The sequence below is a fragment of the Heterodontus francisci genome, chromosome 18 (assembly GCF_036365525.1).
Source record: "Heterodontus francisci isolate sHetFra1 chromosome 18, sHetFra1.hap1, whole genome shotgun sequence".
Lineage (NCBI taxonomy): Eukaryota > Metazoa > Chordata > Chondrichthyes > Heterodontiformes > Heterodontidae > Heterodontus > Heterodontus francisci.
In genome coordinates, this window is record NC_090388.1 from 47629290 (window position 1) to 47647891 (window position 18602).

Consider the following 18602-nt stretch of genomic DNA (forward strand, 5'->3'; position numbering starts at 1 on the left):
CAGCCCTGTTTCACGCCACTCAGGATAGGAAAGGGGTCTGATGAGGCGCCGCTATGCTGAATTGTGCCTTTCATATTGTCATGGAATGAGGTTATGATACTTAGCAGCTTTGGTGGGCATCCAATCTTTTCTAGTAGTCTGGAGAGACCACTTCTGCTGACGAGGTCAAAGGCTTTGGTGAGATCTATGAAAACAATGTAGAGGGGCATCTGTTGTTCACGGCATTTCTCCTGTAGCTGGCGAAGGGAGAACAGCATGTCAATGGTGGATCTCTCTGCTCGAAAGCCACACTGTGCCTCAGGGTAGACACGCTCAGCCAGCTTCTGGAGACTGTTTAAAGTGACACGAATGAAGACTTTCCCCACTTTGCTCAGCAGGGAGATTCCACGGTAGTTGTTGCAGTCACCGCGGTCACCCTTGTTCTTATAGAGGGTGATGATATTGGCATCGCGCATGTCCTTTGGTACTGTTCCCTCATCCCAGCACAGGCAAAGCAGTTCGTGCAGAGCTGAAAGTATAGCAGGCTTGGCACTCTTGATGATTTCAGGGGTAATGCCGTCCTTCCCAGGGGCTTTTCCGCTGGCTAGAGAATCAATGACATCACTGAGTTCCGATTTTGTTGGCTGTACGTCCAGCTCATCCATGACTGGCAGAGACAGGGTTGCATTGAGGGCGGTCTCAGTGACAACATTTTCCCTGGAGTACAGTTCTAGCTAGTGTTCCACCCAGCGGTCCATTTGCTTGCATTGGTCAGTGATTGTGTCCCCTGATTTAGATTTGAGGGGGGCAATCTTCTTGACAGTTGGCCCAAAAGCTCTCTTAATGCCATCATACATCCCTCTGATATTTCCTGTGTTATTAGTATCACTGTAACTATAACAGCACATTATGGCTCAATGCTCCTCACATTTCACCTCATTGTTTTGCTCCCTAATATCCTTATCTTTATTGAATTATTCTTAATGGGCATTAATCATTCCTCAAGCAAAGTATCGGTATCAACGCTTCCTTACCTCAAAGTACAATTAACTACTTGGGAATTTTATTTGTCATTACTCAGAGTCCAAAGAACAAAATAAGGATGTGATCAATATTTTTCCTTTTTTTTCTAAAGATGTTTATTTTATTTCTCTAATACGAACAGATGAATTATGAGCAGAAGTAGGCTATTCAGCCCCTTGAGCTTGCTCCATCATTCAATAAGGTCATGGCTGATCTGTTTGTATCTCGAATCCCACACTCCCATCCACTCCCATCCACTCCCAATAACCTTTGATTCCCTTGCCTAACAAGAATCTATCTACCTCCACCTTAAAAATATTCAATGACCCTGCCGCCACCACTTTCTGAGGCAGAGTTCCAAAGTCGCACAACCCTCTGTTACCTCTAATAATTGAGCAGTTTCTTTCATGATAATAATTCTGATTATTGATCTCTGATCAGTCAATCTGTTGCACAAGTCCACTAGATCACTACGATAACAAATCTGAAATTTCAGAAAACTTGGTGAGAGAAGCAGTCAATAGAATAATGTATCTGCCACCATACAGTTATATTTTTAGTCTGGCCACTGAGTGTCAGAACAAGGAGTCTTTCAAAGAGGAAGGCCGCAAAATAGGGCACTGAGGCGCCCCTAGCTTCAGCATTACGGGTGCTGTTTTGCGAACAAAATGGTGTTCGTGCTCTGTGGGCACAATTCCGGCAGAGCTCATGCTGAGTGCAATCTTAGTGAGGGTGTTAGCAGCATTCGCAGAAGTATGCAGAGTAAGAAGGTTGTAACGTCAGCCAGTGTGTAACACTGATTGATTGCCAATGCTGGTCTAGCTCATTCCCTCTCAAACACATGCAGCTGAACATGCATTCAGCAACAGAAAGGACTCCCCACCTCCCCACCAGAACTGCTAAAAGGGATCATCAACTACTTGCAGGTTAGTTTAGATTAGATATACAGCACTGAAACAGGCCCTTCGGCCCACCGAGTCTGTGCCGAACATCAACCACCCATTTATACTAATCCTACACTAATCCCATATTCCTACCAAACATCCCCACCTGTCCCTATAATGCCCTACCACCTACCTATACTAGTGACAATTTATAATGGCCAATTTACCTATCAACCTGCAAGTCTTTTGGCTTGTGGGAGGAAACCAGAGCACCCAGAGAAAACCCACGCAGACACAGGGAGAACTTGCAAACTCCACACAGGCAGTACCCGGAATCGAACCCGGGTCCCTGGAGCTGTGAGGCTGCGGTGCTAACCACTGTGCCACTGTGCTGATTAATTTCTTTGTTAAGTTTGTAAAAGTGCTTGGTAGTTTCTAATGTTGCTTAAAGTTGGTGATGTCAACATGAACAGTGCTGCACCTGGAGATGGCCTTGGGTCTGACTTCAAGAAGTCCAAACATACCACTTGCTCCCAGTACTAGGTGCTGTAGTTACCATCACCCTTGGTCTGCAGCATGACAGGGCAAATGAGCAGAGGCGATACAGAAGAGGACAAGATGCTCACAGACAGAGAAGGAGGAGGGCTCTCAGCAAGTGGTCTTATCCACCTAGGGTCTTCCGGGAGCAATTTTCTTACCTTAACCTCGGCTAGGAGCAGTGTGCGTGTCGTCTGTATTTTGCAAAGGAGGTGCTCGCAGAACTTTGCTACCTCTTGCAACCAAACCTGCAGTCTCAAAGTTGCCAGTGGCTGTGAATGTGACCATTTCCATGAATTTCTTTGGGGAAGGATTCTTACAGGCTGTAACATCTCTAACATCTTCCAGTTTGCTGTGCACTTCTGCATCAGAGAGTTGACAGAAGCTCTTTATGCCAGTAATGGGGAGTTAATTGAATTTTTTTTAAATTATTTATTTAGAGATACGGCACTGAAATAGGCCCTTCGGCCCACCGAGTCTGTGCCGACGAACAGCCACCCATTTATACTAATCCTACATTAACCCCATATTCCCTACCACATCCCCACCACCTACCTACACTAGGGGCAACTTACAATGGCCAATTTACCTATCAACCTGCAAGTCTTTGGCTGTGGGAGGAAACCAGAGCACCCGGCGGAAACTCACGTGGTCACAGGGAGTACTTGCAAACTCCGCACAGACAGTACCCAGAACTGAACCCGGGTCGCTGGAGCTGTGAGGCTGCGGTGCTAACCACTGTGGCGCCTCTGAGCAGAGAGAAGCAGGCAGAGTGTGCATGCAGCTTTGCAGGATAGCAGGCTTCCCCATAGGGCCGGGTGCCATCAACTGTACGCACGTAGCTTTGTGGACGCTGCATCTAAATGCAGAGATGAACTGCAACCGCAAAGGTTTCCATTCACTGAATGTGTAGTTGGTGTGTGGCCATGCTCACTACATCACGCTGGTGAATAACCATTACCCAGCCAGCAGTAATGATGCTTTCATTCTGCACCGGTCCACTGTACCCTCAGTATTTGAGCTACCACGTCAAACTAAAGGCCAACAGGGCTATCCACTAAACACTCCGCCATCAGCATGCATGCAATGAGAGCCAAGCTGCCACACAAAACATCATAGAGCAGATCATCGGGTTGCTGAAACAATGGTTCTGCTGCCTGGGCCGCTCTGGAGGAGCCCTGCAGTACTTCTCAGAGCATGTGTCTCGATTGGCGGTGGTCTGCTGTATCCTCCAAAACATGGACATCATGAGGAACCGTCCTTGCCACCAGGGATACGGGAAGCAGCTCAGGAGGAGGTGGTGATGGAGGAAAAGGAGGTAGAGGAAGAGGAAAAGGAGGAGCAACCAATACAACCCCTTTCTAGTTGAGCTTTCTGTATTCACCTCAGCAGAATACAGTTCCATTGAACACAACCCCAAATCCCCATTGTAGTACAATCCCACACCTTACTATCCCTGTCACTGACTCTCTCAATGTCATCTTGGCCACAATGCTGAAATGAAAGCCACTATAAAACTACCATTCCAAAATCAACTTTAGCAAACAAGTCATCTAATATTCCATACAGAAATCAACTAATGACCCTTCTGTATTCCCTTACAGCCTATCTTGCAGGTACCTTTGCCTGACCTAGTGCTCTTTCACGGTGCAATCCTAGTGGCTGCTGCATGTCTGGTAGAAGGCTGCTGAGATTCAGTGGGCGAGACTGCAGATGGCCCTGCAGGATCCCCTTGAGCATCTCTGGGCCTAGAAGGCCCAGCTTCAGACTGCACCATCTCGACATGAGCAGCAACAGGCTGAAGTGGCTAACTGACAGGCAAAAGCAGGGACACTGGGAGAGGACAGCAGCTTCATGCTCCACAGAGCGCAGTGGTTAGCACCGCAGCCTCACAGCTCCAGGGACCCGGGTTCGATTCTGGGTACTGCCTGTGCGGAGTTTGCAAGTTCTCCCTGTGTCTGCGTGGGTTTCCTCCGGGTGCTCCGGTTTCCTCCCACATGCCAAAAGACTTGCAGGTTGATAGGTTAATTGGCCATTATAAATTGTCACTAGTATAGGTAGATGGTAGGGAAATATATAGAGACAGTTGGGGATGTGACAGGAATATGGGATTAGTGTAGGATTTGTAGAAAATGGGTGGTTAATGGTCGGCACAGACTCGGTGGGCCGAAGGGCCTGTTTCAGTGCTGTATCTCTAAAAAAAAAAGAGCAACTGCTACACCTATAGGGGAGCATATCAGCAATCCTAGTAATCTGTTGGAGCACAGTTTGCTGGACAGCTGAGAGACCCTGCAAGCCCCTTTGAGCATGGGTATCAGCAGCCATGATGGTAGCAATTTGAGCCTGCATGGCATCAAGCTGAAATTTTGTGATCTCACTGTAGCATGCAGACATTGGATGGCCTCTGCTTGTGCTGCAATGGAAGCTGAGACATCAGCCATGAGACGCTGCATCATGATCTGGTGCACACGTATTCCCATGGAGTTGGCCACCACTTCCATGCTGAAAAGGATGGGCTCCAGGTTCTGCATGAAACCCTGTGCTAATTGGAGTTGGACTTCTCCATGCTCCTTGACAGTGACATTAGGCTTACTGACAGACCTCCCAATGCACTAAGCAATACACAGCCTTTTTCTGTACACTGTCCCATCAAAATCCTTACCTAGTCCTCGACAGCATAACTCATATGTGATCTTGCCTTCCTGCTCTGGCTGCAGGCCACTTGTGCCCAATGATTCACCACATGCAGATCCCATATATATGCTACCCTCTTAAGTATGCACAATGCCAGTATCTAAGTTGGTGGCTGCGAGTGTGAGATGGAGTGATGGTGTTTATTTCTTCATCAGTCTCTTGTTGCTCTTGCATTTCACACTCACACACCACTGCTTGGCCAGGTAGCAGAGTTTTTGTGTATCTGAAAGGAAAAAGACACAAGGGTAGGGTTGCAGTGAGGGAAGAGGGGGAGCAGTGGGGGGAAGCAAAATTCAAGTCGGCCTCTGACAATAAGCCTTAATAGGCCTTTAACTGGATATCCACCGCTTGCGGGTGGGCAGCCCTTCCAACCCCCATCCCACCTCCAGGCAATGGCCTGGGGGAGGGATGGTGCCGGCAAACTGGCATACCAGCCAGCGGCTCACATTTTTGGGTCTGCCTGCCTCTGTACCCGCCACTATATGGGGGTGAAAATTTAGCCCATGGAGTCTGCTGGCTGACACATAGTAGCGTGTTTCAGGTCAGCTCAGGGATTGAGAGAGAGTGTGCACGTAGGTTCCTAGTGGAGGAAGTCCAGGGGAGGAGGGATGTCTTGTACCTGCAGTGGGGAAGGAGTCCACCTCGTCTTTCCATACCTCCTTTCTGTCCTGCAACAGCTGGTGCTGCTCTACCTGGCCTCCTGTCCTCCTCCTACAGACTAAGGGGGACTCCTAGCAAAATACCAATGACCCAAGCACTCTCTTTCTCCTGATGACTACTATAAGGTAGAGTAGCAAAGTACTTACTCTTTTTAGGTGAAGCCCCCAGAGAATTTGTGGAAGGCCTGTTGATAAGTATTGGTGAAGTCTTGAATGTTTCCTGATGTGTTACAAAATTCCTCTTCTCCAGCAGCAAGTGAACAGTAAAAGGTGATATACCCTTAATTTGCACTCGAAATCCTCTGCAACTCTGAATTTACTCCCAATCAGCCGTTGCTGTTAGATGAGGGCATTAGGTCAAGTGCTAGCCACCAAAATGCCATGCAGCCTCCTTAATGAGCACTAGTAGGCAACTTAAGTAGAAATCAGCTGCTTAATGATCCTCTGGGTCGCCGTGCTTAATACAAGCTTCAACTTCTTCACCAAATTAACATCCTGCGCTAAATGTCCTCTAAATCGGTGTTTCAGCTTAAGACCCCATCTTGGCCACCTCGGAGGCTCTTTAGCTCCTAAATTATTCAGGTAAAGTCACCCTTAGAAGTTTACAGCACAGAAGGAGGCCATGTGACTCATTTTGTATGTGCCAAATCTTTGCTAAAGAAATCCAAAACTAATCCCACAGCCTGTTCTTTCCCCCATAGCCCTGATCTTACTCTGTTTCAAATAATTAGCCACTGTTACTTTAAAAAATGATGTCTGCCTCAACTGCTTCCCATGGCAAAAGATTCCATACTTCTGCAACCCTCTACCTAAATAAATTTCTCTTTAATCCTTTCCTCATTCTCAGTGACAGTTTTAAATTGATGACACTCATAGCTGTCTACCTGACAAGAGGAAATAATCCTTCCCTTCTCACCTTAGCAAAACCCTTCATAATTTTAAAAAACCTCAATTAAGTCCTGATATTATCCTGGTGAATCTGCACGTGTTCTTCTCTGTCTTTAATGGGGCAACCAGATCTTCAGGTAATACTCTGTGCCCTAACCATTACTTTGCATAACTTTCCCCTGTTTATAAAATACCAAATTCCTTTTTATATGGCTTCATCTACCTATTCTTGGACATTCAAGAAATTAAGCATTTGAATCCTTACGTCTCGCTGTTTGCCTACTTCCTTCCACTGGAATGTGCACTTCAATTCATCAGTTTTCATCCCATAATGTATTACTTTATACTAATCCACATTAAATTAATTTGCCATCTGTCTGCTCACTATGCTAACCTGTCTCTGTCTCCTGAAGTACTTTTTCTAGTTTTCTTTGCTATTTGCCAACCTCCAACTTTTATGTCATCTGTAAATGTCAATGCTGTTTTTCTTATGACTAAATCCCAATCATCTCTGTATACCAAGAACAAAAGTGGATGTAACACCTACTCCTTGTGTAAAGGACTTCCAACCCTTCCCAAATCCAAGCAAAATCCATTTACTCCAATTCTTTGTTTCACATCTGTCAACAAACTTTTTATCCAAGCTGCTACATTTATATACCTAAATTTTTGTAACAAGCCTATAAAAAGGTCTTATATTTCTTTTTCCATTTCTGTCTGCCTTTACTATATTCTTTTAGCTCTCCTAATCTCTTTTCAGTTCCCTACTGCACTTATTATTTCCTTTTTGACTGGGGAAGTGGTGGCGTAGTGGTATTGTCACTGGACTAGTAACCCAGAGACCCAGGGTATTGCTCTGGGAACATGGGTTCAAATTCCACCACAACAGAAGGTGGAATTTGAATTCAATTAATAAATCTGGAATTAAAACGCTAGTCTAATGATGGCCATGAAACCATTGTCGATTGTTGTAAAAACCCATCTGGTTCACTAATGTCATTTAGGGAAGGAAATCTGCTGTCCTTACCTGGTCTGCCCGACATGTGACTCCAGATCCACAGCAATGTGGTTGACTCTTACATGCTCTCTGAAATGGCCTAGCAAGCCACTCAGTTGTGTCTAACCGCTACGAAGTCAATAAAAAGGAATGAAACCAGATGGACCACCCGGCATCGACCTAGGCACCGGAAATGACAATGGCAAACCCAGCCCTGTCGACCCTGCAAAGTCCTCCTGACTAACATCCGGGGGCTTGTGCCAAAGTTGGAAGAGCTGTCCCACAGACTAATCAAGCAACAGCCTGACATAGTCATACTCACGGAATCATACCTGACAGACAATGTCCCAGACTCTGCCATCACCATCCCCAGGGATGTCCTGTACCACCGGCAGGACAGACTCAGCAGAGGTGGCGGCACTGTGGGGGGGGGGGGGTGGGGGGGAGTTGCTCTGGGAGTCCTCAACATCGACTCTGGACCCCATGAAGTCTCATGGCATCAGGTCAAACATGGACAAGGAAACCTCCTGCTGATTACCACCTACCGCCCGCCCTCAGCCCCTCAGCTGATGAGTCAGTACTCCTCCATATTGAACGGCACTTGGAGGAAGCAGTGAGGGTGACAAGGGCACAGAATGTACTCTGGGTGGGGGACTTCAATGTCCATTACCAAGAGTGGCTTGGTAGCACCACTACTGACCGAGCTGGCCGAGTCCTAAAGGACATATCTGCTAGACTGGGTATGCGGCAGGTGGTGAGGGAACCAACAAGAGGGGAAAACATACTTGGCCTCATCCTCACCAATCTACCTGTCGCAGCTGCAGATGTATCTGTCCATGACAGTATTGGTAGGAGTAACCACCACACAGTCGTTGTGGAGACGAAGTCCCGCCTTCACATTGAGGATACCCTCCTTCGTGTTGTCTGGCACTACCAGGGTCCTAAATGGGATAGATATCGAACAGATCTAGCAATGCAAAAAAGAGCATCCATGAGGTGCTGTGGGCCATCAGCAGCAGCAGAATTGTACTCAACCACAATCTGTAACCTCATGGCCCGTCATATCCCCCACTCTACCATTACCATCAAGCCAGGAGATCAACCCTGGTTCAATGAAGAGTGCAGGAGAGCATGCCAGGAGCAGCACCAGGCATATCTCAAAATGAGATGTCAACCTGGTGAAGCGACAACACAGGACTATCTGCGTGTCAAACTGCGTAAGCAGCATGCAATAGACAGAGCTAAGCGATCTCACAACCAATGGATCAGATCTAAGCTCTGCAGTCCTGCCACAGCCAGTCGTGAATGGTGGTGGACAATTAAACAACTAACTGGAGGAGGTGGCTCCATAAATATCCCCATCCTCAATGATGGGGGAGCCCAGCACATCAGTGCGAAAGATAAGGCTGACGCATTTGCAACAATCTTCAGTAAGAAGTAGCGAGTTGATGATCCATCTCGGTCTCCTCCTGATGTCCCCAGCATCACAGATGCCAGACTTCAGCCAATTCGATTCACTCCACGGGATATCAAGAAATGACTGAAGGCACTGGATACTGCAAAGGCTATGGGCCCTGACAATATTCTGGCAATAGTACTGAAGACCTGTGCTCCAGAACTTGCTGCGCCCCAAGCCAAGCTGTTCCAGTACAGCTACAACACTGACATCTACCCTGCAATGTGGAAAATTGCCCAGGTATGTCCTGTACACAAAAAGCAGGACATGTCCAACCCAGCCAATTACCGCCCCATCAGCCTACTCTCAAGCATCAGTAAAGCGATGGAAGGTGTCATCAACAGTGCCATCAAGCGGCACTTGCTTAGCAATAACTTGCTCAGTGACGCACAGTTTGGATTCTGCCAGGGCCACTCAGCTCCTGACCTCATTACAGCCTTGGTTCAAACATGGACAAAAGGGCTGAACTCAAGAGATGAGGTGAGAGTGACTGCCCTTGACATCAAGGCAGCATTTGACCGAGTATGGCATCAAGGAGCCCTAGCAAAACTGAGGTCAATGGGAATCAGGGGGAAAACCCTCCGCTGGCTGGAGTCATACCTAGCGCAAAGGAAGATGGTTGTGGTTGTTGGAGGTCAATCATCTGAGCTCCAGGACATCACTGCAGGAGTTCCTCAGGGTAGTGTCCTCGGCCCAACCATCGTCAGCTGCTTCATCAATGAACTTCCTTCAATCATAAGGTCTGAAGTGGGGATGTTCGCGGATGATTGCACAATGTTCAGCACCATTCGTGACTCCTCAGATACTGAAGCAGTCCGTGTAAAAATGCAGCAAGACCTGGACAATATCTAGGCTTGGGCTGATAAGTGGCAAGTAACATTCACGCCACACAAGTGCCAGGCAATGACCATCTCCAACAAGAGAGAATCTAACCATCTCCCCTTGACATTCAACAGCATTACCATCACTGAATCCCCCACTATCAACATCCTAGGGGTTACCATTGACCAGAAACTGAACTGGAGTAGCCATATAAATACCGTGGCTACAAGAGCAGGTCAGAGGCTAGGAATCCTGAGGCGAGTAACTCACCTCCTGACTCCCCAAAGCCTGTCCACCATCTGCAAGGCACAAGTCAGGAGTGTGATGGAATACTCTCCACTTGCCTGGATGGGTGCAGCTCCAACAACACTCAAGAAGCTCGACACCATCCAGGACAAAGCAGCCCGCTTGTTTGGCACCCCATCTACAAACATTCACTCCCTCCACCACCGACGCACAGTGGCAGCAGTGTGTACCATCTACAAGATGCACTGCAGCAATGCACCAAGGCTCCTTAGACAGCACCTTCCAAACCCGTGACCTCTACCAACTAGAAGGACAAGGGCAGCAAATACATGGGAACACCACCACCTGCAAGTTCCCCTCCAAGTCACACACCATCCTGACCTGGAACTATATCGCCATTCCTTCACTGTCGCTGGGTCAAAATCCTGGAACTCCCTTCCTAACAGCACTGTGGGTGTACCTACCCCACCTGGACTGCAGCGGTTCAAGAAGGCAGCTCACCACCATCTTCTCAAGGGAAATTACGGATGGGCAATGAATGCTAGCCTGGCCAGCGTCGCCCACATCCCATAAATGAATTTTTAAAAAACAACCCTTAATCCATGCCAGTATATTACCTCCTATCCCGTGTGCTTTAATTTTGCTAACTAACCTCCTGTGGGGAACTTCATCAAAAGCCTTCTGAAAATCCAAGTGTACCACGTCCACCAACTTCCTTTTATCAATTCTGTTAGTAACATCCTCAAAAAACTCCAACAGGTCCGTCAAATATGACTTCCCATTCATAAATCCATGTTGACTATGCCCAATGAGATCATTATTATCCAAGTGTCCATTTATCACATCCTTTGGAATAGATTCTCACATTTTCCCAATGACTGATGTAAGACTAACAGGTCTGTAATTCTCTGTTTTCTCTCACCCTCCCTTCTTAAATAGTGGGGTGACATTTGCGACCTTCCAATCTGCAGGAACCGTTCCAGAATCTGTAGAATTTTGGAAGTTGGTCACCAATGCATCCACTATCTCCTTAGCTACCTCTTTCAACACTCTGGGATGCAGAATATCATCAGGTCCTGGGGACTTATCAACCTTCAGCCCCACTAATTTCTCCAATACAACCTTCTTACTGATACTAATTTCCTTCAATTCCTCATTCCCCCTAATCCCTTGGATGTCTAATTCTGGGAGATTTCTTGTATCTTCCTCAGTGAAGACAGACACAAAGTAATCATTTAGCTTCTCTGTCATTTCTCGATTCCCCATTATAAATTCTCCTGACTCTGCCTGTAATGGACCCACATTTGTCTTAACCAAACATTTCCTTTTTACGTACCTGTAGCGGCTTTTACAGTCCGTTTTTATATTTTTTGCTAGCTTACATTCATATTCTATTCTCCCTTTCTTTATCAGTTTCTTCGTCCTCCTTTGCTGTATTCTAAAATCCTCCCAATCCGCAGGTTTACTCCTATTTCTGGCAACTTTACAAGCCTTTTCTTTTAATCTTTATACAATCCTTAACTTCCTTTGTTATCCACGGTTGACTGCCTTTACTTTTGGGGTTTTTGTGTCTTGAAGAAATGTATAGTTGCTGTAAACGCTGTAATATTTCTTTAAAGACTATCCATTGCCTATGTACTGTCATACCTTTTAATGTATTTTCCCAATCGACCTAGCCAATTTGCCCCTCATACCTTCATAATTTCCTTTGTTCAAATTTAACACCCTGGCTTCAGATTGAACTACCTCACTTTCAAACATAATGTAAAATTCTATCATATTATGGCCACTCATCCCTAAAGGTTCTTTTACAACAAGATTATTAGTTAGCCCTTTCACATTACATAATACTAGATCTAAAATAGCCTGTTCTCTAGTTGGTTCCTTTACATACTGCTCTAGAAAACCATCCCTAACACATTCCAGAAACTCATCCTCCACAGTATTAGTGCTCATTAGGTTTACTCAGTCTATATGCAGATTGAAGTCACCCATGATTACTGTATTACCCATGCCATGTGCTTCTCTAATCTCCTGATTAATTCCATGCTCCACACTACCACTACTGTTTGGTAGCCTATAAACAACTCCTACCAATGTTTTCTGCCCTTGCTGTTTATTAGCTCCACCCAAACAGATTCCACATTTTGCTCTTCTGATCTGACATCCTCCCTTACTAATGTACTGATTCCATCCCTTATTATCAGCGCAACCCCACCTCCTTTTCCTTTTTGCCTGTCCTTCCTAAATGTCGAATATCCTTGAATATTCAGTTCCCAGTCTTGGTCACCCTGTAGCCATGTTTCCGTTATGGCAATTAGATCATACCCATTTACCTCTATTTGGGCCTTTAAATCATCTACCTTGTTGTGAATGCTGCGTGCATTCAGGTAGAGTGCCTTTAACTTTGTCTTCTTGACATTCTGCATTCTAAGCAACATTGGTTGCCCTTTGCAAGCTATAAGCATGGAGTTTGTAAGTTCAAATTAAGGTTGTTAAGATTTCTGACTTCATCAGGCAGATCCTCCTTTGACAAGGCTCTGCCTTTGAGCGTGTCATTCATTGACCAAAGATAGTAACTGTTGCCAAAATCCCAATTAAAATCTAACTCCAGTACTCATTTCATTCACCTCTAAATCATTGTACTCATGAAGAAGTGCTACAAATTTGGGTCTGCTGTAGATACCCTCTCGAGTTATTTAGCATCAGCCCCACTCCCATAAATGGTTTCAGCAACATAATTTTGTGGAATTTGACACACACTGTGATATATTTAGTTACATGATAGCATAAACCAGTAGTGAACTGGGATGTTTGTGTCCATTGCACACTTTGTTCTTCAGTCTCTATAAAGGTGATCCAAGCAATTCTTTGGTGAGACAGGGCTTGATACAAATCAAAAAGCTGCTTTATTTCACAAAAAGTGAATCATGATCAGACTTATTTAATTCTGTTCTGCAGCATATCATCATGTACAAAATTAAGAACATGCCACAATTTGATGGGTTACCTCATTTGACTTAAACAAAATATCTCCCCAACACTCTAACTTTCACACAGCAATCATTGGCCTGTCTATCATACAGTTTTCTATTTGAAAGACCTGCCTGCCTGTACCTGTTTAACTAGCCTCCCTGCCTGTGTTTGTCTGTGTTTCCTTCCTCACTTTTCACAGCTGGAAAGAAAAGGCCAGTGCTTGGGATTAGCAGCTCTCCAACACATAGGCATGAATCACAGAATGTTTACGGCACAGAAAGATGCCACTTGACCTATTGTGTCTGCGCGGCCCAAAAATGAGCCACCCAGACATTCCCACCTTCGAGCATTTGGTCCATAGCCCTGCAGATTACAGCACTTGAGGTGCAAATCCAGATTCCTTTTAAATGAGTTGAGGATTTCTGCCTCCACTACCCTTTCAGGCAGTGAGTTCCAGACCCCCAACACCCTCTGGGTGAAAAGATTTTTCCTCATCTCCCTCTAATCTTTCTACCAATCACTTTAAATCTATGCAACCCCCCTCCCCACCCCCACCCCAGTCACTGACCTTTCTGCTAAGGTAAATACGCCCTTCACAGCCACTCTATCCAGGCCCCTCACAATTTTGTCCATTTCAATCAAATCTCCCCTCAGCCTTCTCTGTTCCAAGGAGAACAACGCCAGCCTATCCAATCTTTCCTCATAGTTGCATTTTTCCAGTCCCGGCAACATCCTTGTAAATCTCCTCTGTACCCTCTCTAGTGCAATTACATCCTTTCTGTAATGAGGTGACCAGAACTTCACACAGTACTCAAATTGTGGTCTAACCACAAGATTTATACAGTTCCAGCATAACCTCCATGCTCTTGTATTCTATACCTCAACTAATAAAGGAAAGGATTCCATATGCCTTCTTAACCACCTTACCTTCAGGGATTTGTGGACATTCATTCCAAGGTCCCTCACTTGCTCTACACCTCTCAGTATTTTCTCATTAATCTTGTATTCCTTTGCCTTGTTTGACCTCCCCAAATGCATCACCTCACACTTCCCCGGGTTGAATTCCATTTGCCACTTTTCTGCCCACCTGACCAGTCCATCGATATCTTCCTGCTATCCTCCTCGCTATCAACCACACTGCCAATCTTTGTAATGTCTGCAAACTTTTTGATCATGGCCCCTACATTTACGTCCAAATCGTTAATATATTCAACAAAAAGCAGGCGACCTACTACTGAGCCCTGCAGAACACCACTGGAAACAGCCTTCCAGTCACAAAAACACCCATCAACAATTACCCTTTGTTTCCTGCCACTGAACCTATTTTGTATCCACCCTGCTACATTTCCCTCGATCCCTTGGGCTGTTATTTTATTAACCAGTCCATCATATGGGACCCTGCCAAAAGCCTTGCTAAAATGCATGTAGATCACATCAACTGCACTAGCCTTATCAATCTTCCTTGTTACTTCTTCAAAAAATTTAAACAAGTTAGTCAGACAAGATCTTCCCTTGACAAATCCATGTTGACTATCCTTGATTAATCCATGCCCTTCTAAGTGACAGCTTATCCTGTCTCAGAATTGATTCCAAAAATTTGCCCACTACTGAGGTTAGACAGACTGGCCTGTAATTATTCGGTCTATCCCTCACTCCCTTTTGAAATAAAGGTACAATGTTAGCAGTCCTTCAATCCTCCGGCACCACACTTGTATCCAGTGAGGACTGGAAAATGATGGATGTTAATCCCATTAATACTTCCTCCCTCCCTATGTTTATCACATCCAGTACTTCACACCCCTCTTCCTTGACTACAATATCTGCACCATCCCCTTCTCTTGTGAAGACAGACTCAAAGTATTCATTAAGAACCATACCAACATCTTCTGCCCTGACACATAGGTTATCTTTTTGGTCTTTCATGGGCCTGACTCTTTCCTTAGTTATCCTCTTACTCCTAATGTATTGAGAAAACAGATTTGGGTTCACCTTGATTTTGGTTGCCAGTATTCCTTCATGCCCTCTGTTAGCTTTCCTAATTTCCTTTTTCATTTCACCCTCCACTTTCTGCACTTGTTTCGGCTTTCTGTAGTATTGAGTTCTCGATGTTGGACATAAACTTTCCTTTTCTGCCTTATCTTTCCCTGGAAGCTCCTTGACATCCATGGGGCTCTTGGTTTGGCTGTGGTTACTGAGACAAATGAATAAATTGCTCATTATCCAAAGCCCATGAGAAATTAATATCAAAACTAGCTCATTGGCCTCTTAACTACGTATTGTCTCAGAGACATTTTTTGGTCATTTGCATTATTCACTATACTGTAAAACATAACAGCCTCGAACAACGTGATTTTGGGCCATGGACGTCATTAAAATCAAACTAAAAAGCTGCATAAACCTACCAGGTGCCCTCGGGCAGCCAGCTGGCGAAGACCTCTGGAATTTCAGGCTGCTATAGCAGTCTACACATAGGTCTTAAAGAGCATGGGGACACAGGGATAACCAGGAGACAGTTAATTAGGGATGGGGAAATCGATCAGAATAGGTGGGGCCTATCGTAATAATTTAATCCCAGTAGTATTCTGGTAATTCGGTACTTTACTCCATCCAAAGTTATTACATCCTTTCTAAGGTGTGATGCCCAGGATTGAATGCATTATTACTCCAGATGGGGGCTGACCAAGCTTCTGTACAACTGAAGCATCACTCCCTCACTTTTGCAATCCAGCCCATTGTGCTGATGGCCAACATTCCATGAACCATTATTTCAGATTTCCAGCATCTGCAATATTTTGCTTTTATTCCATTGGTCTTTTTTGATTACCTTCTGGACCTGTACACTAGCTTTTACTGATTTGTACACATGGATAAATTGATTAAGCAGTAACACCATTGTAGCAGTAATACTTGAGGGGCATGAATCTTTTAATTACTCCGCAATAATAACTGGTCTCCTTAGGCCATATGCTGACGACAGTTGACTTGCTTCCAAACCTCAATCAATGTTTGGTCTGAACCACTTGTAAGAAAGAGCAAACTGATGACGTTTTTTATTCTTTCATGTGATATGGGAATCATTGGCAAGGAAAGCATTTTTTGCCCATCCCTAATTGCCCTTGAGAAGGGGATGGTGAGCTGCCTTCTTGAACCGTTGCTGTCCATCTTGTGCAGTATACCCACAGTGCTGTTCGGAAGGGAGTTCCAGGGTTTTGATCAGTTACAGTGAAGGAACTGAGATATAGTTCCAAGTCAGGATGGTGAGTGGTTTGGAGGGGAACTTGCAGGTGGTGGTGTTCCCATGCAACTGCTGTGCTTGTCCTTCTAGGTGGTTGAGGTCAAGGGTTTGGAAAGTGATGTCGAAGGAGGCGTGGTTAGTTGCTGCAATGCATCTTGTATATAATACACACTGCTGCCACTGTGGTCCAGCGGTGGAGGGAGTAAATGTTTAAGGTGGTGAATGGGGTGCCGATCAAGCGGACTGCTTTGTCCTGGATGGTATTGAACTTCTTGAGTGTTGTTGAAGCTGCACTCATCCAGGCCAGTGGAGTGTATTCCATCACACTCCTGACTTGTGCCTTGTTGATGGTGGATAGGTTTTGGGGAGTCAGGAAGTTACTCGCCTCAGAATTCCCAGTCTCTGACTTGCTCTTGTAGCCACAGTATTTATATGGCTGGTCCAGTTCAGTTTCTGGTCAATGGTAACCCCCAGGATGTTGATGGTGAGGGATTCAGTGATAGTAATGCCATTGAATGTCAAGGGGGGATGGTTACATTTTCTCTTGTTTGAGATGGTCATTGCCTGGCAGTTTTGTGGTGCTAATGTTACTCGTAACTTATCAGCCCAAACCTGAATATTGTCCAGGTCTTGCTGCATATGGACATGGACTGCTTCAGTATCTGAGGAGTTGTGAATGGTACTGAATATTGTGCAATCATCAGCAAACATCCCCACTTCTGACCTTATGATGGAGGGAAGGTCATTTATATTTTGGGGATCACTTCCCCTCTATTTTTTCCTCCTCCTAAAAATATTGAACCACTCACCACATGAGCAATAAAATGGCAAATGTGTGCTACTTCTATTCATTTCAAATTGGGACCCATGTGAGTACCACACATGGAAGCTGTGATAACTGGAATTAACATTAATTCTAATGTCATTGGTTGCCAATTCACAATTAGATCATGGCAGCCTCCTGTCCATTTCTGATTAAAGGCTGGGGAACAGCACCTTACAAAAAGCATTTCATATAGTGGATGACAACATACTCATTCATAAACTGAACTTGAATGAATGTAAAGCACTGACACAAACAAAGGGAAATTAAATGAACAGGGAAGCAACACAACTATAATAAAAGCAAAATGCTGCGGATGCTGGAAATCTGAAATAAAGACAAGAAATGCTGGAAATACTCAGCAGGTCTGGCAGCATCTGTGGAAAGAGAAGCAGAGTTAACGCTTCAGGTCAGTGACCCTTCTTCAAAACTGGGCCACACTACTAACTGTCTTCAAGCAATGACACGGAGCCTGTGATGGTTTGGTCAGTGCTCATGCAATGTGTGGGTGTTTAATATTTCAGCATAATATTCCCATGTTTAGTTTTATTCAAGTTTTTTGTGATAATAGTTGTGCTTCATCATTTGTGATTATTTAAACGAATATCTGACAACACAACAAATTGCAAGAAAACCATGTCCAGTTTTGCTGATTAAAACAATCCTTAACAAAATGTTTATCTACACTCTTTTTATCAGATTGCCCCAAAAAACATAGCATTGATTAAAATCCATCCTCATTATGATCAGGTGTAATACCAACCACCAGTGGCTTTGTTGGTAGCACTTGCACTTCTCAGTCAGAAGTTTGTGGGTTCAAGTCACGCTCCAGAGATTTAAGCACAAAAATCTATGCTGACATTCCAGTGCATACTGACGTACCTTCTGATGTTTATTATACACCTACCAAACTAAATGGGTGGATGGTTTAAATGTTGAATTTGTAGTTGATTGACAGAAATGAGTCACTGAAAGTATATACTTTGTATGTCCAGTGCAATAGTCTTGTTTTATTTAACATGAAGTCTACAATAACCCTCCTCTGCATATGTTAAATGACATCAGACAGGGTCTCATAACTGAGGGACAGCCTTAAATTCTAGATACTGGAAATGTACAAGGGAAATTCCTCTGGGAGGATTGATTCTGGGATAAATTGGCTAGAGGTACATTTTATAGATACCCACCACCCATTCAGGATAGATTAGGAAACAGGGGTTCCACTTGTGGTCCAAACATTGAAAAGCATGAAAGACAACGGCAGTGACATAGGTGGCCTGCTCAAAGCAGATCACTTTTCCTTAGCCTTACAAAACTGTCGGAGAATATGAAGCCAGTTTCACAATGATTTAGAATTAAATATTTAGCCAGTGCTTCCAGGTC

At 44.8% G+C, this 18602-nt stretch overlaps 1 protein-coding gene across 2 annotated transcripts in view; it reads right to left on the reverse strand.

The window, feature by feature from the left end:
• The window catches only part of LOC137379600 (solute carrier family 13 member 4-like), a 136673-nt gene that overhangs the window by 114489 nt on the left and 3582 nt on the right, over positions 1-18602 (reverse strand). The window lies entirely within an intron of this gene.